This window comes from Podarcis cretensis (assembly GCF_951804945.1).
Source record: "Podarcis cretensis genome assembly, chromosome: 6".
Taxonomy (NCBI): Eukaryota; Metazoa; Chordata; class Lepidosauria; order Squamata; family Lacertidae; genus Podarcis; species Podarcis cretensis.
The window spans coordinates 3,859,354-3,866,581 of record NC_137175.1 but is presented as its reverse complement, the minus strand read 5'-3'; the positions used below and the strand labels follow the sequence as shown (position 1 = coordinate 3,866,581).

At 47.2% G+C, this 7,228-nt stretch overlaps 1 pseudogene across 1 annotated transcript; it reads right to left on the bottom strand.

The window, feature by feature from the left end:
* Window positions 1–4,574: 4,574 nt before the first annotated feature.
* On the bottom strand, window positions 4,575–5,027 carry LOC307217974 (small ribosomal subunit protein uS8 pseudogene; annotated as a pseudogene). Its single transcript has one exon. The product of its transcript is annotated as a small ribosomal subunit protein uS8 pseudogene (transcript).
* Window positions 5,028–7,228: the final 2,201 nt, after the last annotated feature.

Genomic DNA, 7,228 nt, shown 5'->3' with positions numbered 1-7,228 from the left:
TTGTTTAATTGTTTAGTCGTGTCCGACTCTTCTTGACCCCTTGGACCAGAGCACGCCAGGCACTCCTGTCTTCCACTGCCTCCCCCAGTTTGGTCAAACTCACCTAAACATTAGGAAGAACTTCCTGACAGTAAGAGCTGTTTGACAGTGGAATTTGCTGCCAAGGAGTGTGGTGGAGTCTCCTTCTTTGGAGGTCTTTAAGCAGAGGCTTGACAACCATATGTCAGGAGTGCTCTGATGGTGTTTCCTGCTTGGCAGGGGGTTGGACTCGATGGCCCTTGTGGTCTCTTCCAACTCTTATGATTCTATGATTCTATGCTGGTAGCTTCAAGAACACTGTCCAACCATCTCGTCCTCTGTCGTCCCCTTCTCCTTGTGCCCTCCATCTTTCCCAACATCAGGGTCCTTTCCAGGGAGTCTTCTCTTCTCATGAGGTGGTCAAAGTCTTGGAAGCTCAGCTTCAGGATCTGTCCTTCCAATGAGCACTAAGGCCTGATTTCGTTCAGAATGGAGAGGTTTGATCTTCTTGCAGCCCATGGGACTCTCAAGAGTCTCCTCCAGCACCAGAATTCAGAAGCATCCATTCTTCGGCGATCAGCCTTCTTTGTATTACAGATTTGTACTACAGATGCACTAATAAATGTGGGGCACTCATCTCTGTAGGCTGTGGGGCCATGCCAGTTTGAAACCTCCCTTTGCCGCTTCCCAGAGCCTTAAATGTGCCTTTTTGGCACACAGCTGTTCTTCCCTGTGTTACCAGCAGGGGGAGTTGCTTAACTTCATGGCCTTGAGAATTGTTCAGCCAGCTGCTGCATTGACTGACTGGTCAGTAAGTGATCCTGAGCAAAGATCAATCAGCAGTCAGTTTGATGGAACTTAAGTTGCAGTTAAATTAAAATCAGAGCCGGGCATGTTGGATGCAACAGCCACTGGCTGCATGGTGCCCAGTTCCAAAACGGGGGTTTGAGTCTCTTGTATCTATGCAAGGTTATTTGATTGATTGATTGATTGATTGATTGATAGATTGATTGAATTTATATACCGCCCTATACCTGGAGGTATAGGTGCCACTGTGGTCTAAACCACAGAGCCCAGGGCTTGCCAATCAGAAGGTCAGCGGTTCAAATCCCCACGACGGGGTGAGCTCCCGTTGCTCGGTCCCTGCTCCTGCCAACCTAGCAGTTCAAAAGCACGTCAAAGTGCAAGTAGATAAATAGTTACCACTCCGGCGGGAAGGTAAATGGCGTTTCTGTGCACTGCTCTGGTTCGCCAGAAGCGGCTTATTCCTGCTGGCCACATGACCCGGAAGCTGTACGCCGGCTCCCTCGGCCAATAAAGCGAGATGAGCACCGCAACCCCAGAGTCGGCCACGACTGGACTTAACATCAGGGGTCCCTTTACCTTTATACCCAGAGGTCTCAGGGTGGTTCACAGAAAAGATCACAATATATAAAATAAAAATAAAAACAACAAGGTTACTCCCATGGGACTTTCAGTCCCTGGACATTCCTTCCATAGACAAAGAATAAAAAATATAAACCACAAAGCATTACAGCCAGAAAGGACGAATGCACAGAGATATAACATAGCTTCAAAGGGATAATAAAGTATTAACTCAACCCAATATTTCCTTTACAAAATAATAAAGATGTATAAAAATAGATATATTCACCACCTGTGAGCTTCTTCATTATTGAGAGTAAAGGTTCTATATAGTGTTAAATGAGATAGACATTTGCAAAGGTGGGTGGCACCAAGTAACCATGAGCCTCAATATTTGTGTAAGAAATAAAAATTCATGCCTTATTGGGGGGAGGAGCGAAAAGTCCTTTGAGCTCGGCCCTTCAGAGACTTTTTGTTCAGGAGGTATCTTTTCAAGAAGGGCAACTTGCCAAACCCTTGAATACCAGATATCCAAATGGTTAAGATGAAAGGTCTTCCAGGATTTGGCCCCAGGCTGCTCTTAAGGGATGAGAAACAAGTTTTTTACCTTTCATATCCTTCTCTGTTCTCATATACAGGTTCATCAAAAGTGCCAGGTGGGGGAAATGGGTACAGCTTGTGCCCTCATGTGCCTCTTGCTCATGCTGTGGTTTTGGCCCCAAGATATTGACAGGAGACAGGAGGTGCCGCAGGGCTTTTCCCAGAGCAAACAGTGGTGGCAAATGCCAAGCTGAAGAACAAACTGCCCTGGACTAGCCGGTAGGGTTGCATGGGAACACAGGTGGAAGTTTGGTTCCAAGCTGGTATTGCCAGAAGCATTCGTCATAGAATCATAGAATCATAGAGCTGGAAGAGACCACAAGAGCCATCGAGTCCAACCCCCTGCCAAGCAGGAAACACCATCAGAGCACTCCTGACATATGGTTGTCAAGCCTCTGCTTAAAGACCTCCAAAGAAGGAGACTCCACCACACTCCTTGGCAGCAAATTCCACTGTCGAACAGCTCTTACTGTCAGGAAGTTCTTCCTAATGTTTAGGTGGAATCTTGTTTCTTGTAGTTTGGAGCCATTGCTCCGTGTCCGCTTCTCTGGAGCAGCAGAAAACAACCTCTCTCCCTCCTCCTCTATGTGACATCCTTTTATATATTTGAACATGGCTATCATATCACCCCTTAACCTCCTCTTCTCCAGGCTAAACATGCCCAGCTCCCTTAGCCGTTCCTCATAAGAAGGCATCGTTTCCAGGCCTTTGACCATTTTGGTTGCCCTCCTCTGGACACGTTCCAGTGTGTCAGTGTCCTTCTTGAACTGTGGTGCCCAGAACTGGACACAGTACTCCAAGTGAGGTCTGACCAGAGTATTGTGTCCTCGGAGGATGTGAGCCTGCAAAATTGCAGGTTGAGCAAAACGGTGGCCCATCCATCTGGCAAATTGCTGCCCATGATGATGATGATAAATAATAGCCAGTGGTGATTAGAGCATTGTAAAACACCTGGGAGAGACTTGGTCATGAAACTTTCCCTGGATGACCTTGGGCCAGTCACGGTCTCTCAGCCAAACCTACCTCACAGGGTTGTTGTGGAGTCTGAACGAGGAGCGGAGGACCAATGTGCACCACCTTGGAGAAGCAGTTTGGATATAAATGCAATACATAAATAATTTGTATTATAATTTGAGAACTTCATAGGCCTTCTTTTCCTGCAACCATTACAGCAGCCTGCAAGGCAGATCAGTATGATTATTACAGTGGTGCTTCAGGTTACATACACTTCAAGTTACAGACTCCGCTAACCCAGAAATAGTACCTTGGGTTAAGAACTTTGCTTCAGGATAAGAACAGAAATCGTGCTCTGGCGGCACGGCAGCAGCAGGAGGCCCCATTAGCTAAAGTGCTACTTCAGGTTAAGAACGGACCTCCGGAACAAATTAAGTACTTAACCCGAGGTACCACTGTATTCCCATGTAGGATGCAAAAGTTGAGAGTGAGTGGTCAACTTAAGGCTATCTAGTAAATTCACAGCAGACCTGAGAATTAAACATAGTATCTGTAAGTTGCACAGCTCTGGCTAGCTGGCTGGATCGATAGTCTGGCTTAGTGCACTGCCGCCTCCTGCCTTCAGTGGAGAATACCTTTAAAGGCCTTTTTAAAAAATAGAAATAAATCACCTAGAGGTGAGACCTTTTGCACCAGGCAAATACCCAGCCTCTTGCAGTTTGCAAAGAACCTCTGCTATAGTTTGACGCTGCGCCCAGGACTGCTCCCACATACCAAAATGCTTGTTCCTCCCCCACTTTCTGTTTCTTTTAAATTTGAACATCTAACCTCCCAAAACAGTGATTCCCATGTGGGTGGTACTGTCCCCTGGGGGGGATTCACTAGTGGGACACTAAGAAGCAAAGGGGGGGGGCATTGGAGGTGTAAATGACTTGCCAGTCTTTGAAACACTGTTCTCACTGGATCAAGTTCACCAATTTTGCCCAATTAATTCATATAAATAGCAGATGAATCACTGCAGATGGTGACAGCAGCCATGAAATTAAAAGACACCTGCTTTTTGGGAGGAAAGAAATGACAAACCTAGACAGCATCTTAGAAAACAGAGACATCACCTTGCCGACAAAGGTCTGTATAGTCAAAGCTATGGTTTTCCCAGTAGTGATGTATGGAAGTGAGAGCTGGACCATAAAGAAGGCTGATGGCCGAAGAATTGATGTTTTTGAACTCTGGTGCTGGAGGAGACTCTTGAGAATCCCATGGACTGCAAGAAGATCAAACCTCTCCATTCTGAAGGAAATCAGCCCTGAGTGCTCACTGGAAGGACAGATCCTGAAGCTGAGGCTCCAAGACTTTGGCCACCTCATGAGAAGAGAAGACTCCCTGGAAAAGACCCTGATGTTGGGAAAGATGGAGGGCACAAGGAGAAGGGGACGACAGAGGACGAGATGGTGGGACAGTGTTCTCGAAGCTACCAGCATGAGTTTGACCAAACTGCGGGAGGCAGTGGAAGACAGGAGTGCCTGGCGTGCTCTGGTCCATGGGGTCACGAAGAGTCGGACACGACTAAACAACAAAATGATGATGATGATGATATTTGCTGCCCCCATTTTCTTTTGGATGTTTGTAATTGGTGCTTTTTTCCCTATTTGAACAATTTATTAGTTTGCCTGTTTTTACAAGTTTAGAAAAAGAATCCCAGGATTTTTCCTCCTGCGTGTTTTTGCCTAGCTTCCTCGTGGTCCATGATGCCAGCTGAAGTTGTCGGCACAATGTACCCAAACTGATGTGAAGGTAGCAGGTTGTTCTGCCACTTTTCCAAATCCTTCAGTTGGACATCAAATCTGGGGCTGATCACACCACACTTGTTGAGTCTGTCTGTGACATTAACAATCTTCCTAGCTCTGTGATCATCAATGATCTCAAATTCACCTATGTAACCATGCTTCATCATCACAGTTAAGAACCGGACGATAACTTTGGAGCACGGTCTGATGAGAACTTGATGTTTTCCACGCTTCTCAGCATTTGTTGATACTTTTAAGAGCATCTGCCAGAACATTCATGTGCACCATGATGTCAGTGCAGCAATATGGCGGAAAAAGCTTGTGATTGGTTTTTAATTGGGATTTAGCTTTGCAAAGCCTTTGCAAGGGAGTGGGCTCTGATCCTGCGCACATTGCAAAGCCGCATGTGGCTGTTGAACGTGGAGAGTTGGAGGGGATGCTTCGGAAATGGGGTTGTGTGAGAAGGATAATTATGAACCCCCAAATTTGTGATCCCCTTCAAAGTTTTGCTGCTGTTTAGCAGCAGAAAAAAAACCCTTGTTTTTCAGCGCCCTGCCAACTGACCAATTGGTGCATCAAACAAAATTTGGGGGTTCGTAGTTAATGGTTCCTCCACCCCCTGCCCGTCACAGTGCAGCCCAGGCAGCTTCAGATCTGCAGCTGGAAGGGGGGGGGGACCTGCTTTCCAAAGCCAAAACATCTGCAGCCTCTCTCCAGCCCCCACCCACCCATTGTGGCTCAGCAGGATTTCTGCAGCTCCTTCCCCTCATTCTCTCCACACTGACCCTTCTGTTTATCCTGATGCAGGTGGGCCGCTTCTGGCCCCCTATTGAACCGCTCTGCCCTCTGGACAAGACTGCGGCCTGTTCAGATCAATGGCGCCTTCTGTTGCTGGGCTGTTTCCAAGGGACCGTCCCCTGCCGTTTTCGCAAGGGGGGGGCAGCCGTCCTCCAAGCCTGGCGATCTTTTGACGGTCTCCGGCCGAGCAGGGCCAAGATTTAACGCGTCCGCCCCGCTGACCCCAGCTGTGCCCTGTGGCCAAGCGGACCTGCCTGCCCTCTGCCACCAAACGCCGAAAACAACTGTGCAAAAAAAGTTAGGGAGTTAACCGAGCACAGAGCCCTTTCGGGAGTTGACAGCCCTGGAAGTGCCTCTAAAAATAGGTTCGCGGGATGCTGCTTCCGGCTGATGCTTGCAATGACGGTCAAATGGTCAGGAAGTGGGAAAGGGCTCTTGTTGCAAAAGTTACGCTGCATTAGGGGAATTGGACCCACCCTCGAACTTCCTGCAATTCTGGGCCATCACCCCAAACGGCAAAAATCTGTTTATTTCTGGTGTGACCGGGAGGTCATCTCAAACTTTTCCAGGAGGGGAGGTTACAGCATTTGGGGCTTCTAGGTCAAAAATCGAGTTAGGGGGGGTACGTCAGAGACATATAAAATTATAAATGGTTCTGTGGAAGTGGGTGGAGGGGTGTTGTTCTTCCTCTCAAAATCCCAGAACCTAGGGACATCTGGAGAAGTTGAACATTCAGAGCAGACAAAATGAAGTATTTCTGTGGAACTGTTAAACTGTGGAACTCACTCCCACAAGATCTAGTGGAAGACACCGCTTTGGATGACTCTCAAAGTGACTCAACAGCATTTAGCTTTCATCTTCTCTCTTCTTATACAGCAAATGCTTTTATTGGGTTTCTATAACAAACATTCCTTTTAAAGAAAAAATGCACATCACTTATCCTCCACAAGTTGGGCTATCCATGGCTGCTATTAATTTATTTATTCTATTTATAAAAGTATTTGTTTACTTCCTATTACAATCTGTCTCGAAGGGGAGTACACGCGAATATGGTAAAACAATAACAGCAAAATTGCAGTAGTATACAGACCAGTGCAACCGATGATGCAAAGGGCACTATTAATTAATTCCTAATATTAAAAAGCAGGAAAGTGCAGAGCGACCCTAATATCCCTACATCCCAATTTCCCCCATGAATTTGAGGGCTTCCTTCTGAATCTGGGGAGACCTCCTGTCTTTGGAGACACTCTCTGCATGTTTCAGAATCCTGTTTTTCCTCTAGCCCCCTCAACTCGCTGCTAGGTAGGAGAGCAATAGCCAGAGTTTTGGGGTGTCCGCTGAGCTGGAAGCTGGAACCACAGAGGCCTGCTTGTGCTGCGCTGGATCCAACTAACAGCGAAGCAAAATTTGTCAGGGTGTCAGTGCTGTGAGCCCCTCCATCCTGTGCCCAGCTTGTATATTTGTGCAAATAACACTGTAAGTCTTAAAGACACCGCAGTCTCTGCTGACCTTCATTCCAAGGAAACGGAACTTAGCTAAATTCCTGGAGTCCCTCCCCGCTCAGAGATTGGGATGGCGGGTATCAGTACACGCGTGGCAAGCATGCTGTTTTCCGACGCAGCAGTAAAAGGTAAAAGGTAAAGGTACCCCTGCCCGTACGGGCCAGTCTTGACAGACTCTGGGGTTGTGCGCCCATCTCACTTAAG